The sequence below is a fragment of the Corvus cornix genome, chromosome 3 (assembly GCF_000738735.6).
Source record: "Corvus cornix cornix isolate S_Up_H32 chromosome 3, ASM73873v5, whole genome shotgun sequence".
NCBI lineage: Eukaryota > Metazoa > Chordata > Aves > Passeriformes > Corvidae > Corvus > Corvus cornix.
The window spans coordinates 87,945,480-87,964,273 of record NC_047056.1 but is presented as its reverse complement, the minus strand read 5'-3'; the positions used below and the strand labels follow the sequence as shown (position 1 = coordinate 87,964,273).

Sequence of the window (18,794 nt, the reverse complement as noted above, 5' to 3'; positions counted from 1 at the left end):
AGTGATAAAGATGTACTTGCAATTATAATAAAAACCATTCAAAATACAGTGGGTCTTCAAAAAAATCGATAGAATATCAAATTCTTTGAGTGATTTTATGGAAATACTCCTGTTTCTATTGATAGATATAACAATAAGCCCACTGTTGATACAAGCCTTCTCATTTTTAATATGATGTTCTGTAGCCACACTAAGAAAGCATCCTCTGTTTCTAAACAAACAAGCATTGTCCAATACATTCTGTTATAAAGCAGGTATTACAAGGACAGGTTTGGCAGCATATTGGTATTGAGTTTTTGAACCAGTTCACTTACAGTTAATAAGAAATCTAATCTTGTGAAAATTAAGCATCTCTTTCCTATTGAGTGGTACATATGCACAAAATTTAAAAAATAAATTTCAAAGATAAAATATTAACCTACATTTTACATTTTAGGTTTATTGGCCATGACATAGTTTATTAGGATACCACGTGTCAAGGAAATCATAGTTTTCATTGATGACAGCACTTTTATTATTGAACATACACAATATATCGTTGCAAGTAAATATTCTTTGTTTGACTGACTTGTTTTTTCAAATCAAATAAATATATTTAACTAAGTGATATAAAGAAGTTGAAAAATCAATCCATGTGTGGGGAGCTCATACCTAAATGTTGAATGTAAACGCAAAGTTTCAAATTTTAGAGATTTTGGTTTGGTCATAAAAACTTAGTGAGCTAAGGTACAAGAAGTATGGTTTTCTGGTCTCCTATCAGCTGAGCATTTAAAATTTTTCTAAATATTTTTAGTCCAACAAAGATCAAAATAGACTGGACCAATTTATTATAATTTAACAAGTGCAGCATGAAAAGCCACTAAAGACTTAAACCAGAGATTTGGTTCAGTGAATTAAATATAATTAATTCCAGTGTCTTACAAACTTAAATACCAAGTCTGGCTGAAGATCTGAACTTCACATTTGTCATAGGTTAGCAAGCATAGTCCCGGAAGGGATGTCCTTGCTAAGGGGTGCTTACAGTTTCCTCTGGGAACTGATAGAACCTATCAGCTGGCCAGTTTGAATATGGACAATTCTCTAAGCCACTTAAAGTTGTGACCGCCTCTGTGATCCACACTTAAGAATAGACAAACTCCCCCCCAAGCTCTCTCTCGTTTCCGGCGCTGGCACAGGTGGCTGCGGGCCCCGAGTGGGGGCCAGCGGGCCCAGCCAGGCCCTGCTTGGGCCAGGCTGGGCTGGGCCACGGCCATCCTGGAGCCATGGACCTGTTCCAGCCGTGGAACCCCCCCCACTGCCTTGCCGTGGGCAGCCGGAGCGGCTCGGCTCTCCCCCCTCTCCACTGCGATAAGAAGAATTCAACATTCCAGCTGCAAAGCTGCAAGGCCGAGGTGAGATTAACCCTTTTACTGCTGTGAAGAGCTGAAAACCTGAGGGGAGAGAGGAGATGCTTAAAGCTGAAATTCTGTTGTGAAGCTATGATATATCAGAGTATCCCGTTGTAATTTCATGAAGATATGGGGGGTGGAGTGTTCAACTCGTAAGCAAAAGCACCTGCACTGAGATAGGCAGATGCTGACGCAGCTGTAATTTCATGGGAAGTTTTGGACAGGGAGAGATGGAAGCGATGAGGACTTTTGCTCCAAACGGGAAAGGAGAAAACCTCAGTTCCTAGAGATGCTCCCAGAGATAGTCCTAGAGATGAAGATGATGAAGACCCTTTGCTCCCAGGGAAGGAGAAGGGCCTCTGTTTTTGTTTCTGAACGGCTCAACCTTAAAATTGTACCCCAAAAACCTTCAAGAGTGGACCCTCGAAAGCAGTTGCGGGAAAAGCTGCAAGTCGGGGGAAGGGATTCACATACGAGCAGAGACTCCTCTTCCTAAATGGACTGAACAATATTTGGAATTGGGTGGCTGTCTCGTTGTGATAATGTTTTCATAGCATGAACAAGAAGAGACTTCTCTTCCTAAATGGACTGAACAAGGTTATTATGGAAGTGGTAAACAGACTGAACATCTCAAGGGTTGTCTTTTTACATTGTCAGTGGGAGAAGGGAGGAAGGTGGGGGGAGGAGGAGAGTTCTGAAGGTGGTATAATTTTTTTTTTTTCTTCTTTTGGGTCCGCTAATAAACTTCTTTATATTCTTTCAAGTTTGGTGCCTGCTTTGCATTTCTCCTAATTCTTATCTCACAGCAGATAAACAGTAATGAGTATTTTGGACCAAACCACTACAACATTTAATTTAAAAATATATTTATAAAGTAATGCCATCCTTCAGCAGCACAGGTACTGTCACGACAGATTCCAGTGTGCCATTGAGCTGCCCCATATCTGCCATTGTGTTAGTCAATTTTTAGATGAAAAGGAAGACTCTTTGGCCAAAGATGTTCAAATAAATCTGTATTTCTACAGTATATTGTGATAGTTTTAGAAACTAAACATAACCTAGTTTTAATAGTGTTTATAAAGTGCAGATTGAGTATAATAGATAATTACAAAATTTCAAAAGCTCAGTCCTCCTTGGACAATAGTCTTCAAACTAAAGGAAATGTAAACCATATTCTTAAGGCACGACTGAAGAGTTCCTGATCTGGAAGATTTTTTAACTTTTGTACATCTTGTTACATGAGGGTAAACAGCAACTTCTGACCATCAGGGTAAATTGCTGGAACACGCTGCACCTTACAAATTCTGGCTTGTTGAACAACCCTTTGAGGCATAAATACAAGGCAATGCATATTAAAACTGCCCTACACATGCAGTCATTTTCATTTCTAAATCAGTAGATGCAGAAGGGTGTCTTTAAGCTATGTTTCAATTCCATCCTAAACACCAGCTGTGCAACATTCTTGCACAGCTGAAGTTTTCCTCCTTGTTGATTGCCATTAAAAATTTAAGTCTCTCATTTTTGCCTTTGTAAACAGCTCTTAACGTCTGTATAATGAAGTACTACATAAAACTAACATAAAAAATTATGATAAAGAAATAAAATTGAAACATTGATCAATGATGGTAACAGCTATGCACAGATATATGTGTAGCTGTTGCATGTGGTTATATGACTGTCATCTAAGTACAGATAATGAATATAGAAAAGCCAACACATTTTTTTCCTTGATGAAATAAGAATTATTATTCATAATAACTTCATAGATTTGAAATCTATGAAGAAATAAAATCCTTTTATTTCTGTGTTTTAACTAATTATCAGAGTATTACAGCATGGATTATTGGGCTTTGAGCAATCTGATCTACTTAAAGAAGTCACTATACTAAGTTGAAGAGCAAAAGGTACTGGATTCAGGACTCAATTTTAATATTAAACATCTAGTTATGTGTAAGGCTTCTCATCAAAACAGATTCAGTTGCAGTACTTAAGAATATGGTATTTCCTACAAAAAGAAATGAGCAAGTTTTGATTTTTTTTTTTTTGTTACAGATATCCAAAAGTACTTCATAAGTTTAGATAAGGAAAATTTAGCAACAGAATATTTAATTTTTTTTTTTTTTTTAATGTCCCATTTAGATTCTTGAGACATTTCTTTTTGACAAATCCAAATGCCTCATGACAAAAGTGATTTTTACTAGTCAGACTATGGCACTTAAACTCTCCAGGGAGATCACTGATTTGTGATCCATTCTGACATAGTCCAGCCACACAGTGATTTATGGCAATTTCACTACATGGCTCCTTATATTCTGGATGGCAGGTACATCTGAAACTATTAACTGAAACCTCACATTAAGGGTTATTGTCAGAGCCAGCAGGATTCGATGTGCATTCATTCACTTATTGAACAAATACTACTTCTGGGGGAAAAGTTACATGGTTCCTGTAAAAATTACATCTGAGAAAAGCTTAAACAGACTGAAAGAAAGAAATCCAGAATGTAATAAATTCATTCGAAACCTGGAGAATATTTTCATTGTCATTAGGGTTCTTACATAATAATGAGTTGCCAATTTCTCCTTATTTGTATTGGATGTGATAATAATTTTATAAAAACCGTTTCATTAATTTGATTTTTTGGATAGAGTGTTTGCAATGCTTTTTGTCATTCAACACCTATGATAATGAAATTCTGCTTTTGCTTGGGTCCTCTGGAATTTCAAATGCAAAAATTGTACTTTTTGCAGAAATGATACAAAATGTAAAAATTGTAAAAACATGCAATTAATAATAGCAGTGTTGAACAAAATGGAGGAAGAGTAATAAGGAGGAAAAATCATCATCTTTGCATGTGTATTGGGTTTGCTTGGCCAGGTTTTGGTAGCAGGGTAGGGGCTGCAGGGGTGGCTTGATTTCATGGATGTCATTGTCACCAGGGAAAAGCGGGGTGAGAACATGTGAGAGGAACAGCTCTGCAGACACCAAGGTCAGCGCAGAAGGAGGGGCAGGAGGTGCTCCAGGTCCCAGAGCTGAGATTCCCCTGCAGCCCATGGTGCAGCCCATGGTGAGGCAGCTGTGCCCCTGCAGCCCATGGGTCTCCTCCACGCTGGAGCAAGGTGGATGCCTGATAGAAGGCTGTGAACTCATGGGAAACCCATGGTGGAGCAGGCTGCTGGCAAGGAGTGGCAGACCTGTGGACAGAGGAGCCTATTACAGCTGGTGGTGGGGTCTGAGGCTGTGACCCAGGAAGAGATGACCAGTCCGGGGAGATGGTCCTGAAAGGAATCACCTTCCCGAGGCCCGGTGTCTTCCTCTCAGCTGCTGGCAGAGGGGCCCTTGCAGAAGCTGTCAGCTCTTTAGTGATATCAGCTCGTGATTCCAGCTCAGCTCTGCAGGGCTGCCTCTAGGCCAAACCAGACCAGAGAGAGAGACGAGAAGACCCGTATGGCTGGTTCCGCACGAAGGTAGCTTTATTGTGGGTACCCTCTGGTGAAGGGAAGGCCAGGGACGAGCTCTCTCCTCTACAGAGGCGAGCTGGTCTTCTTTTATAGGGATACAGGGGATCAGCAAGGGGACCAATGGATTACAGAGGGTCTGGGATAGACCAATGGGTTACAGAACGATCTGCATAGGGTCTCCCAAAGGATTGTGGGTCTACTTTTCCTCACCATGACTCAAAAATCCTTTCCAGGGAGTCCTGCTGGGCGATCTTATCTCAGCAGACATCCCTCCAGGGCAGTGGCTGGGCATACCCCACAGGAGCCCACTGTGGAGTAGGTTTCCTGGTAGGACTGGTGACCCAATGGGGGAAATCACACTGGTGCAGGCTGTCCTTGAAGGACTGCATTCCATGGAAAGGGACCCAAGTTTGAGCAGTTCATGAAGAACTGCACCCCGTAGATAGGGCTCATGCTGGAGTTTACAGAGAAGTTTTCCATGGGAGGGACCCCGCACTGGAGCAGGTGAAGGACTCCTTTCCCTGAGAAGCAGCAGAAACAACCTGGGCCATAACCCCCATTCTGGTCTTCCTGCACCACTGGGAGGAGCAGGTAGAGCATGGGAGGGAGGAAAGGGTGGGGTGAAGGTGTTTGTAAGATTTTGTTTTACTTCCTCTTTTCCTGTACTGGGTTGGATTAATAGTAAATTCAGTTAATTTTTCCAAGACAGGTCTGTTTTGCTTGTGACAGTAACGTGTCAGTGATCTCTCCCAGTCCTTATTTGAACTCAAGAGACTTACCTTATATTTTAACCCCCCTGTATTGTTGCCAAGGAGAGATATAAAGTGTCTTTAACAGGTTCCTGGCATCTAGCCAGGGTCAGCCCACCACAATACAAAAGGCAGGGAGAAAAATAATGCTCTTGTCTCAGACAATACAAGAGGAAAGTGTTTTATTCTGACCATCTCCTCTAATAAATAGATGTGATAGCTGTATTGAAGTAACCAGTCACAACTATAAAAGACACAGCAGAAGATGCAATTTTCTCTGTTGTATCCTTCTTACATATATGGTTTCTGCAACTCAGATAACAAAACCCAGTAATTCTCGGTAAAGACAATTCAAACTTCAGCAATTAGATTAGTATAACAGTTGCCCTCTGAAAGTTTTAGAACTTCATGTTCCAAAAGGTAAGAGACTGAGAAATCATGGCAATTCAACTTTAAGAAAGTCTTTGTGTTTTCTGAAGACTGCTCATTTTCACAAGTAGACTTTCTGATCTAACAACAGCAGCAAATTGAAAAATTCAGATTGTTCTGTTCTTGCAAAAAAATCAGCTGTTTTATTTCTCAGTTGAGCTTGGGGACAAGTCAAAAGTTGTGTTTATGTACACATAGTCTGAAAGAAAGTTAACAAGTTATAAGAATGTACTTTTATTAGTACTGAGGGTGTTTGTACATTAGCTTTTTTCCTACATAGTCAGTTGTGAAATAAATAAATAAATAAATACTCTAAGGCAAAAGAATTTCAAGACTAGCAATTCAATTTTCTGTCAATCAGGTTTGAAGTATTTCAAGAGTTTATATATTTTGCAGTTTTTTCAGCTAAGTAATAAGTGAAAAAAATAAATCTTCTAGGCCAAAAGTCTGTTTTTATCCCACAATGTCAGCAGTTTCTGATAAATAATGTTTCATTGGATATTCCTCAAAAAGCTCTACTGGAAGCTGAAAAGTAATTATTACAAGTTGGTTTGAATTTTGTATTATGATTTTCTGATCAGAAGACTGAAAAATATTTTTTCAGAAAAAACTTCTGTGCATCATTTAATCTTAATTCAGCCTGGAGAGGAATTTAAAAGAGCAGTCAGTCCCCCTTCTGCTTACCACTAACTCAATTTGGTATCAACAAATACATGTACATTTTAAAATATTCTGGATATCCCAGAAGTTCTGCCTCAGCCATATTAGGTTGTTTACTGTAAAAACTAATATGACAATGATGGCAAGCCAATGTACCTGACATAGGCAACAAAAGGTGATTTCCTATAAGCTACCAAAGGATTTGCTCTAGGATCAATTCTGATTCCAACAGTTCCCAGGGAACAGACCTCACAGGCAGAGCTTACAAAGCCAGAAGCATATCTTGTGTGGGCCTGAATCCACACCCCTTTCTGGCCCTCTTCTGGGCTTTTACTAAACAGTTACTGTTAGCCAATTTGTCCTAGTCACCTCTGTGCTAAAGCAGAAATTCTTGGCACAGGCACATTAATTTCCCTTCACTGATATATTTGCAGGGTCTGCTCAACCCTGGAGATTAATTTTTAGCTTCAGTTATGCTCCAACACAGGAGAGTTAAAGGGCATTGTTATTTCCATTTCAGAATGCAGTCCATCATGGAATCACTGTGTACCCAAATATAAGTTATCTGACATATTTAAAAATTTACAAATTGTCAGATTAAATTGAATTCTTTAGAGGTGAGAGGCAAGCTGTTCTCTAACAGTTTGGTCACTACTTATTGAACACCAGTGTTTTTCTGATAATAATCGTCATTCACCAATAAACTCTAGCAATATGGATAATAACATTTTTTTGAGATATGTCATGATCATACCTACAGCTCCAGTTAGAGGCACAATTCTTTTGGAAAAATAAATATTAGTAGCCTTTGTGAGATAGGTAATGGTTACCAACACAATCATAACCTGTGCTGACTCTGTATGCAGAGTATATGTCTTCATACCATATTTTAAAGTACTGTGTTCAGATAGCTTTAATTTAATAAATTTAATCAAATTTTCTTATTCCTACAGATCATATGACAGCAAAGTATGCAGGGCACAACTCACTGACAAGCAATACAGTCCCTCAGCACCCAAATGAGAAAAGCTGAGCAGGTCCATTGCTGATAACCAGCTCTAGCACAGCACTGTGATGACCTGCAGTGGCAAAGTAGGTTTGAGAAGAAGCCTGGAAGTCAAAGTCAGCAAGGCAAGGTCAGATTGGCAGCAGCCTGATGGTATACACTGGCATACGACAGGGAACTACATCACTTCTTGCACAAGCAGAACTCTTGGACAAATATTTCAGGGTGGAGATTTCTTTGTCCAGGGCACAACAGCAGTACATGGCTCAATCCCATTCAGCCTGAAATTTCAGGATGAGTTTTTGCAAATTGCTGCCCAGTTGTTTCCAATTTTCTATGAATTTGTTTATGACGGCCAAAGTGGTTTCATCTTTGCTTGGCTGAACCTCCTTTCTTTTCCAGAACACTGCTAGAGTTTTTTGCCTGTGTCTCTCCCAGTTTGGTGCCATCTGCACATTCAGGCACAATATTCCTAATTCAATCATCCAGATCATTGATAAGCAACATTAATGAAGAGCATTTAGTGGACTCAAAATACTTCCACTAATGTTCTTTTCTACACTGAATCACTATCAGTTTTTAGTACTTTTTTCCAGTGGAGTTACATGTTGTTCAGTGGTAGTTTCATTGAGACACTGTTCCTTATATTGAGACGCTGGTTTCCTTATAAGAATGATGATGCATTCAAGATATATAGAACCTTCTTCCTTATCCCAAAAGTTTATTACCACCTCACAACAGAAATTGCAATGGCTTCACACATTTTGCTCTTGAGAAATTCATGTTACCTAGTGACTGTCATATTTTTGTTGGCTTCAGATGCTTATAAATAGTTCATCTCCACATTTTCTCTGGTATTTTTTCAAGAATTCAAGTTAGACCTCACAGTTCTATACTTCACTTCTGCTCTTTTCTACCTTTCTGTTTCTTGGTCTAACCACAGGCCTACAGCTCTGAAATTGCTCTGAATCCTTTCTAAATGCCACAGCTGAAGTTGTAGCCAAACAAAAAGATTTTACAGTGTGCCTTTTCATTTGAGCATTCTAGGCTCTTCTCTGACTGATAAAATCTTGAAGAATATTATTCTGGGAGTTATAGAAAAACACCTGAAAAAAACATCAGGAAAAACAGGATCCTTCTGGACAGGATGTATGGGACACATCTGGATAAACACATCATGTAATGAGTGAGCAACTGGCTCACAGGTTGGATGCAAAGGGCAAGAGTGAATGGGGTAGCATCAGAGTGGTGACCTGTCATTGGTGGGGCTACACAAGGCTTCATCCTCAGTCCTGTGCTCTTCAAAATACTCAGAAATTACTTGGACACCGGACTTAAAGGAATACTATGTAAGTTTGTCAATAATACTAAACTGGGAGGAATTGTTGACTCCCTCAAAGGCAGAGAGACCCTGCAGAGAGACTTATACAATTTAGAGGGCTGGGCAATCACTGACCACATGAAGTTGAGCCAGGGAAAGTGCCAGATTCTGCAACTGGTCCAGAGCAACTCTGGATGAATGTACAGACTGGGGAATGAGATGCTGGAAAGCAGCACTGCGGAAAGGGATTTTGGGTTCTGGTTGACAGAAAGTTGAACATGAGTCATCAGTGCCCTGGCCAACCGTGTCCTTGGGGGCATCAGACACAGCATCACCAGCCGGGCAAGGGAGGGGATTGTCCTGCTCTCCTCTGCGCTGGGGTGGCCTCACCTCAAGTTCTGTATGCAGTTTTGGGTGACACAATACGAGACTAATATTAAAAAGTGTCCAAAGGAGGGCAACAAAATGGTGAAGGGCCTTGATGGGAAGCCGTATGAGGAGTGACTGAAGTCACTGAGTCTGTTCAGCCTTTTGCTTTTTAAGGGTTCTTTTCTTCTTGAATATAGACCAAAACAGCAGGACAGAAGTTCTGATCTACAAAGTTCTTTTAAAAGGAGTGAATCTGACCTTTCTGTAACTTTTTCTGTTCATTTCCCGCCATCTAGAATTTCTTTCTGCCACTGAGGGCTAATGAGTGCACCTCGTCTCTTTTAGCTACTTGACTTCAATAACCATTTCTATTGCTTTGGACAAGGTGGACCTTAAGCCATACAATTTAATGAGAAGATGTAGGAGAACTATTGCCCTGCAGTGTTTTTTCCCAAAAAACCCCCTTAAACCTAGGCAAAGGGCCACAATGGCTAGATAAATCTTCCAATACCGTAAGAACATTGTTGTCAGTTCAGCTAAAAGATGGGTTAGAACTAGAGAAAAAGGATTAAGGAAAAACAGACACATACTCTATACACTTTACAGAAATACACCAGAAGACTTACAGCTATTAAAACAGAAGTTTGATTACTGTACCACAGCAGGCAGCTTCAGAATCTCTATTATTTACATTAAGAAGACACAGAAGAAGTTTTTATTCTGACTGTGCTTACTGGCTTGAAATGTGTCAAGCTATCTTATAATTTTGTGGTACGATGGATTAAAACAGCTCCTAATGCTGTTTTACAACTGCAGAATAAAATAGCCACAAGGGTAGAAAAAAAAAAAATAAAAGCCCTATGAAATAATATCTGTTATCCATTTTCATTTTCCCCTGAGGAGTGCAAAGTTGTTAGTGTTTGCTGCTTCTTTTGGGGTGATGTCAAGATCTGCTGAGAAGGTGATATGTATCTTATGACATAGCTTGATTGTTACTAGGAAAAGGTAATTTATTACCCTTTCCTATATAACATCTTCCTGTAATTGATATGCAAATCCTGTGGCATTTATAAATTCCTTTATGGATAATGAAAAATGAGAGTGAGCAGTTGCTTAATTGAAATAGTTTACCCCAGTCAGATCTGGGGTAAAATCGCTGCTGCTAGCAGATCAGTAGGAAAAAAACCCCAATAAACAAAAACAATGACAAAAACATAAGCAACAATATCAATAATTAATATGAATTACCTAACTTCTGAATTACACAGATTTTCAGCTTAATATCTCTGAAAAAAAAGAGCAGTGAAATACGAAGCTCCCAGTAAAATCAGCACAAGCAATGGGGCAATGTTGCTATTGTTCCTCAGTTACATCTTGCAGGTATTGCATGATTTGAGATTTCATGTGTCAAGAATAAGGAGATAAGAGGATGAGCCGCTCCCCATTGTGCAATACAATACTGGATTAAATAAAGAGCTCTTAAGTTTAATATTCTTATTTTAGAGATGAATTAATTTTTTACAGAAACTAAGTTTGATGACTTTATTAAGAAGAGAATGGTTTCTGAAGTGCCACATAAATTCAGGCCTGCATTTCCTCAGGAGTGTAAAGGTTTCTTAAGCAGAATTTAGGAAGACAAATATGAAAATAAAAATAAACATACTTTATCTTGCTGTTCATGTCCTTTATGGTATTAAGATTGGCAGGTAGTACACAAGCAAAATATTGGGATGAACTATTTCTTAGAATTTGCTGATAAGCAATCTGTTGGACAGAGAGAAAGTACATAGACGTTCCCTGTCATCCATCATATATTTTCTAGTCTTTTTGTAAATTCTAAAGATAATATGAGATATAAATATGATCCTTCATTTCTCATCTGATTAGAACTCTATATGCTAATAGAAAAATTGGGGTGGGGGGGAAAGTATTTTTTCTAGAAACAGGTAAGTAAAGGGGAAAAAAATGGTGATTAAACCACATAAAGCAACAGCAACAGACTTTGTTGAAGATCTGGTAAGGCAATTCTCTTACCTGTCAGGAATTTTATACAATATTTTTACTCCTTACTAATGCAAGTAGAGCGATAGAAAATGAAAACTGAAATTAATTATTTTTTAGTACATTGGAGGACCAGAAGATTAGTTGGAAAGTGAGTTGTCAAAGAAGGAAGTTATTTTAGAGGAGGGTAGAAAAGCATAAAGACAGAACAAAAACATAGATGAAGAATTAAATGAGTGGAAATTTCAAGGAAAAAGACAAGCGTATAAAAATTATGTTTAGTAGACACAGCATACTAACACCAAGAAAAGGCCGTAGTTTGATTATCACTTTAAATTTTCAACAAAAAAAATGATTTTAATCTTATTGACCAAACTTTTAGGTGTCTATAGCAGTTTTCTGGAATGTGGTGTCTGAAAACAAACGTTATTTGCATTTCTAATGTCAGAAATGGAAAAAGATAGCAAGGAGCCAGAGATTACATCATTGTAAATCTTATTAATTTCTTATTAAATGGGAATGGGCTCATTCTATAACCAAGAGGCACTTAATCATGGGAACATATTCCAATAATGTATCAGAAAATAAAAAAAATATAGAGATATCAAACATAAGAAGCAGAAAATTAAAAATTAGTCAGAATTGTCAAATTATATCCTTTATAAAAGAATATAACTTTGGTAAGTTGTGAAATACAGCTATGATAGTTTTAACAGGTCTTTAAAACAGCTGTTTAGTATCGACTAATCATTCCTTTCCATCCTGTTACTGCCATTACAGTACTTTTAGAAGTTAATAGACGCAAGCTAAAGGTTGTCATAGAGATATTTCCTCACCTGGGGGATTTCTAATGGGTTATTGCAGTATTCCTCAAGACATCACTCTTTTGTGTCCGCTTTTGGTAACAGTAACTCAATGTCTTATTAGACACTTTGAAACAAATAGTGTTGTTTCTATTAAAAAAATGTCAAATTTGTAAGTCATCTGTTAGGGTTGGTGGATTGAATTGACATTACAAATGAGCTATTAATCATTTTTTTTCCCTGTATTTTAGCCTTATAAATGACAGCACATAATAAGAGAAAGTCAGCAATTTTTTTCTTGTTCTATTGCAGGAAAATTTCATTTACCACTGGCATGAAGCACTATACTGGTAAAAATAGGAACACAGGTAAAAATTGGAATTATAAAAAAGAAAGTAACTTTATTAAGTTATTACACCTAATAAGGTATCTTTTCACAATAGCAAGAAATTTGCCATGTGGTCTCTTCACCATGTTTACTTTTTCTTCATCACAGCCTGCCTAAACAGCAAAGTCTTGTAAGAGACTTTTTAATGAACTTTGCAAAGTGTGTTGCTCTTCTCATTTGTCCTTTCCTGTTTCCTATTTTCACATTATATTTTTGGATTCCGCCTTTTCCTTCTACTACACTTGGTTGCAAGTATATATACATAGTATGTGTTGATGTATAATGAATGGTTTTCAGTGCCATCCAGTGAATTTTCTTCTTCCTTCTTCATTTACTTCTTTTCATTTGCTAAAACTGTAATTAAAAGGTATATCTATTTCAAGACTTTTTAAAATCATTGTGTCTGGTTTTACATCTTCTTAATTTATCAATATTCTATATATTTCAGTCTTTCAGTGCAAAAGCTCACTAAATGTTTATTGCTATGAGAATAATATAATGAAATCTCACTGAAGTAGAAACGGCAGAGTTTTATTTGCTCTTAATACCTTTATGTCCAATTTTTAACAGATAATAAAGATTAGGTTTAAAAGTTTAAATCTTACTGTTCTTCTGGGAACATTTTGAACAAATAGAAGGTATAGATTCCATTGTATTACAGAATACAAAGTTGTATATTACATCATAGTGAACACTTTGAATAAACAATGTCTGAGCAATTACATGCCACTGGAAGAATGACTTATTATGCACTTTTTCAGCAGCATTTTTATTTACATAAATCTCAAAGACTTTTGTTTGCATGAAACATGTATATTAAGGTTAGCATTACAACTTAAAACATGTATGACAACTTAATCCAAAAGTATGATAAAGTATGACAAGTGAGGAAACTTAAAACTTCTCTGCCCTGTCATCTTGATTTTCTAATGAAAAACATGGAAGTAGAAAGAGGTATGTATATCTCAAAATTTGATTTACATAGAAAATTGGAAAGGCAAATTTGAGGAAACTGGTGAGTCATGATATGAACAAATTAGTGAGTTATAAAAAAACCGCCAGAAACCCCACCAAGTAATGCAAAGGCAGTCACTCTTCACCTCCCCCTAATGGCCATATGGTCTCTGAGCAAAAGCTACTTTAGAAAACTCTTTCCATGCTTTTATTGCTACTATATTATTGCATATGGAAGATAATTTCTCTTTGGTCCATTGGGGTCAGCTGTCCCAGCTTTGTACACTCTCAGCTTTTTGTCCACTCCAGCCTACTCACTGTCAGGGCAAAAGAGAAACAGAGATGGGCATGATGCTGTGCAAGCACTGCTCAGCAGCAGCCAAAACATTCCTGAGTTATCAACACAGCTTTCGTCACAAATCTAAAACACAGCACTGTAACAACTTCTATGAAGAGAATTAGTTCTATCTCAAACAGACCCAGTACACAGATCCAATCAATTCTTTGTTTGGGGGGAATACCCATTAGAGATTCATTTTCTTGTGTATTTTCCAGTCTTTCTCTGCTGATAATGACAAGATTAGGGGCTTTTTTCCATTGTAAAAAAGAATGGCCCTGGAAGATTATTTTTTCTGCTTCATAATGTTGAAAATACTGTAGAATACTTCTGAATTCTTTTTCTTTATGAAAGAGGGCTCTCAACTTGTGCCAATTTTAGAATTGCTGCCTTTTTCTGCTATGTCATTTATGACTAAACTGTTACACATAATGTAAAAAACAGTTGCAGTTTAACTAATATTATAAAGGGCTCCATGAAAAAATGTAGCAAACAATCAGACCTTCAGTGGTAACAAATGACTGGACATGATCAGGAACATCTTTATTAGAAAAATATCTTAATACACTAAGATTCTCAAAACCACAGAAGAATTACTGGGGTGACTCAAAATATATTTAATGTTTCACAAATATCAGAGGCAAGCTCTAGTGTATGGATGAGCTATAAATGTAAGGAAAAACTCTTGGTAAGGACCCCTAATAATGTTCCCTGTCACTCTTTCTTTCCAGATACTGCTTTTGCAAGGGTCAGTAAAAGTGGCAGGTCCTGGAGACCCATCCGCATTAACCTCTGCTTCTCCAACATCTCTGACTTTACATGGACTCAGCCGTCATCCTGGATTAAGAGCCAACACGTATCATGGATGTGACTGCCTACACTGACGCCATGATGATTTTTTGCCTTTTCTTTTATACCCCTTTATACCTTTTTACAACTTCTGTATTCTTAGTGCTTTTTGCCTACATTCTTGGACTTGTTTGTTCAGCTAGGAGACTAAACATTTTAAAAGCTTTGCAGGTAGGGATCAGTGTGCCCCAGACCCCATGGTCCTCTCCAGAACACATTCTGTAAACTAAGATAGAACCATCCAGGGCAAGGCTCCTTGTAGGGGGGGCTCATTCAAGCCTCTCACTGGGAAAACTTTGATAGATATGCTAATTAGTAAGACCTATAATGTTTTACCACATCTTTGGGGGTGTACATTGCAGTGTGCATTCAGGTGCATTCAACCTGGACGTAGTGCACCTAAGGATCCTTAAAATAAATACCAAGGTAAAATCCCTTTTTCCCTTCTAACCGTGTATGACTCTTGATTTTAAGACCAGGAAAAGGCATCAACAGAAGTCTCAGTATTAAGATTTTTCAAATGTATTGACCTCTATTTCCCTAAAATATTGAGTCCACTAGCTACTGCTACAAGCCATTCTGTAATCTTTTGCTATATGAATACTCAAAGTATCTTCTGTTTTAGTCTGCAGAGCAACATTTCTACAGCTGATTAGGTGGACTTGTTTAGAAAGAATGCTATCCCAGTACCAGTCAGGATGTTAGGTAGAAGAAACACATGACTTACAAATTGTGTAAGTGAATTGTGACTTGAAGCAAGAAATCAGTAATTGGAATGTTAGGCTACACATCAGGTAGTCTTTTTGGCAAGCAGAACAACAGCTTCATGTTAAAAATGCTGCACTTTCTTATCAGGCAGCTTTGAAATCAAAGCAAAAAATATCATTACCAATTCTATGTTAAGCATCATTGTGCAGCAGCAGTGTGAAGAACTGAATGATTTTGTAAACTTTTTCCATCTGTTATCTTGATGATTCACTTTGTTTTTTGAGTCACAGCATGCAACTGTTTTTCTAAGGTCTCTCCCTGGAGTAAAAACTTTCATGTATAAGCATCTACTTCATAACAAGGGTTGCCAGAAAGGTTTGAAAGAAAGTACAGTCTTATTTCATGGTACACTAAACTTTAATAACAGCAACACCTTCCAAAAAGGAAGAATTTGATTTACGATTTCTCTGTGTGCGTGTTTACTCTTAATCAGAAGTACTGCTCCTTTGATTCAGTGTATTAAGTTGAACAAAAATTGATTTTAGGTTGAGTCCATCAACTGATAGGATTTTCTGCTTCAAAATCAGTCTCCTTTAGCAATCATGCTAATCATCCAGTAATCCCATCAAAAAAAAAGAAGTATTTATGTATTCAGTTAAGTGTAGCTGGGATAATACATCACTGAGGCACAAACAGGGATGGGAAAGAAGGTGTGTAGTAGAAGTAATGTTTTATAAAAGAGAAAAATTGTGCACCCAGCCTAGAACTGTCTGAGAGCAGAAAAAGAGACTATTTAGGGAGAGATTATTAGTATAGCAACTTCCAGCAATCTGTTCCCTTTGAAGCCTTCAAGCATTCAGAGGTATTAAAGAAGTCAAAGGATTCTTTAGTATTGACTTACAGACTTTTTGGTTGTGAATTTGTCTAATCCTTTACCAAACCTTCCAAATAAATTCTCTAGTTATATCACATTCTGTGGTAAAAAATAGAGAAATGAAATGTCATCTGTTAAAAGTTATGTTTCTAAGCTTCCCTCATGCTTGTCTTCTACAAACTTAAAGGGTCCTCACTTTTCCATAAGGAACTCACTACATTCCATTGAGCAATTTTGATGCCTTTCTGAATATATTGAAAAAATCCAGCATCTTGTAGATTAAAATTTCCTTAAATATCACACAAATATTGCCTGTGGTCACGTTATAAATTTTAGAAAGAGATTCCTCCTTCTTCCTCAAACTGTGCTTCCCTACTTGACCATTTCAAGGAATGATTTCCAGATGACAGACTACTGTTGTAGTAAACTATAGCTCTTTTTGTTAATTTTGTTTGCCCCCTTTTCAAAATTCAATATGCATAGGTAACCATTTTCTAGTGGAAGAATAAATTAATACTCATGAAAAAAATGATAGTTGATAAATTCTTGAATATTCATAAAAAGTTTGGCTTTGGAAAAACATTGCATATAAACAAACACTTATTCTTTTCAGCCACAAACTTGATAAAATTTAACACTGTAATTAAGATTATGCAGAACTTTTTTAGATCCGGTCAAAATGCCTACAGTCTTAAAGACTTTGTGTAGGTACAGGTAGTTCAATTCAAATTCACCTTAAAGTATTATATTGATACAGTAAAACTGGGCAAATATTTCTTATTTAATAATAGAATCACAGGACAACTTAAGTTGGAAATGATGTCTTGAGGCCATCTAGTCTAATAGTCACTCATAGTAACACCAGCTAGATCAGGTAGCTAAGGGAACTGTCCTGTCAATTTTCGAATATGATTCCATGGATGGGGATACCACAAGCTTTCCAGGAAATAAGTTCCAATAGTTAACCACCTTCATAGTGCAGCTGGTTTTGGGGTTTTTTTCACCTTAATGTTGAATTTTCCTTTATTCTGACTTGTGTCCATTGACTCTTGCCCTGACAGAATTCTGACCTTTAAGAAAAACCTTGTTCTGTCTCCCCTGTATCCTCCCAGGAGGTAGTAGCAAACCGCAATAAAATCTCTTAGCCTTTTCTTCAGGATGAAGAGGTCCAATTTCTTCAGTATCTCCATTTTCATGGTGTGGATATAAATACGCTGCTAGCAAGAATTTTTCTTGCTTCTTTCCAGTCCCATGAGATACTTTTCTCTCTCACAGAAGATATTAGCAGAGTTCTATAAGCTATGAACATCTGTGGCCTTGCAAAGCCTTGTTTATAGTACAGTAGAAAAATATTTTGACTATGGATGTTTTAGGATTTTAGCCAATCACCCCAAGGGATGGCTGATCCTTTGACCAATTAGACTATGAAAAAAAAGGTCTATAAAAGAGTTGTAAAATAATTAAATAAATCAATCTTGCTGCACAATTCCTGCTGTTGGATCTCTCTTCTCCTCCCTACCACTGCGGGATACCGTGATATCATGGCACTTTGCTAGATTTGCCCCAGTAAGGCAATGTCCTTTTAGCAGAGAATGCAAAAGTGATACGGTACTTCCTACACAGTTTCACAAGTCTGTAGTAGGGCATCTCACCCCCCACAAGAATTTATCTGTTGTTTGTTAACTGGTCAGATAACTCAAGCAAGACAAGTTGTCTTGTAGTGAGTTATTTTGGCACTGTGGGGTTAATGCTGGTCTGGCATCTCCCAGCTGCCAATGAACATCTTGCTGTTGAAGTGAGATCTGGGAAGATAAGCCAGATTTTTGACTGACCTTTTGGTACCTCCCTTTATGACTGCAAAAGCAACACCAAATTTTCACAAAGCAGAAACCTGTATATTTTCCTGGAACTGTGTGGAGTTTCTCCCGTGAGTAGGGACACTTCACAGTTACTCCCCAGGTGTTAAGTGGAAGAATCTGTGCACATTATTGTCATTCCAGTGGTAAGTTACATTTGACTCCTAATCAATACTGGTTTTTTTGCTAGCTTTAATGTTTGTCCCTTGATATGGTTTTAACTGTTTTTTGTTATGCTGTAATCTGCTAGTACTTCTTTAGTTTTATACTGTGTAGTAAGCAGTTCTGAGTAAGATCTTTCATCTGTTATCTCTTGTCTGTTTAGTAAATAGTTCATTTAATTTGTAAATAGATCTGATTTGCCATCATTAGGACTTGTGGGCCAGAGTTATTCTTTAAATTTAAACTGCTGCTGAATTCTGAGGTTTGTCTGAAGCTTCCACTCATCCCATGACACAAGTCACGAGTAGAAAAATAATCATCTCCAGACTTGCTAGCTGCACTCTTCCTAACACAGGCCAAGATGCTTTCCCACAGGATGCATGACTGGCTCGTGTTCTACTTGTTGAACACCAGGAGACTCTCAGGTCATTTTTGCAAAGCTGCTTTTCAGCCAGCTGGGCACTAGGTTCTACTGGTGC

At 37.7% G+C, this 18,794-nt stretch overlaps 1 protein-coding gene and 1 long non-coding RNA gene across 2 annotated transcripts in view; one reads left to right on the top strand and one right to left on the bottom strand.

The window, feature by feature from the left end:
- EYS (eyes shut homolog) overlaps window positions 1-18,794 on the bottom strand; it is an 852,840-nt gene that overhangs the window by 537,891 nt on the left and 296,155 nt on the right. The gene's annotated exons all lie outside the window — the stretch shown is intronic.
- On the top strand, window positions 1,352-14,821 carry LOC109144987. The gene is made up of 3 exons (XR_002046084.2): window positions 1,352-1,391; window positions 12,500-12,555; window positions 14,598-14,821. It is a non-coding gene; the product is annotated as an uncharacterized LOC109144987 (long non-coding RNA).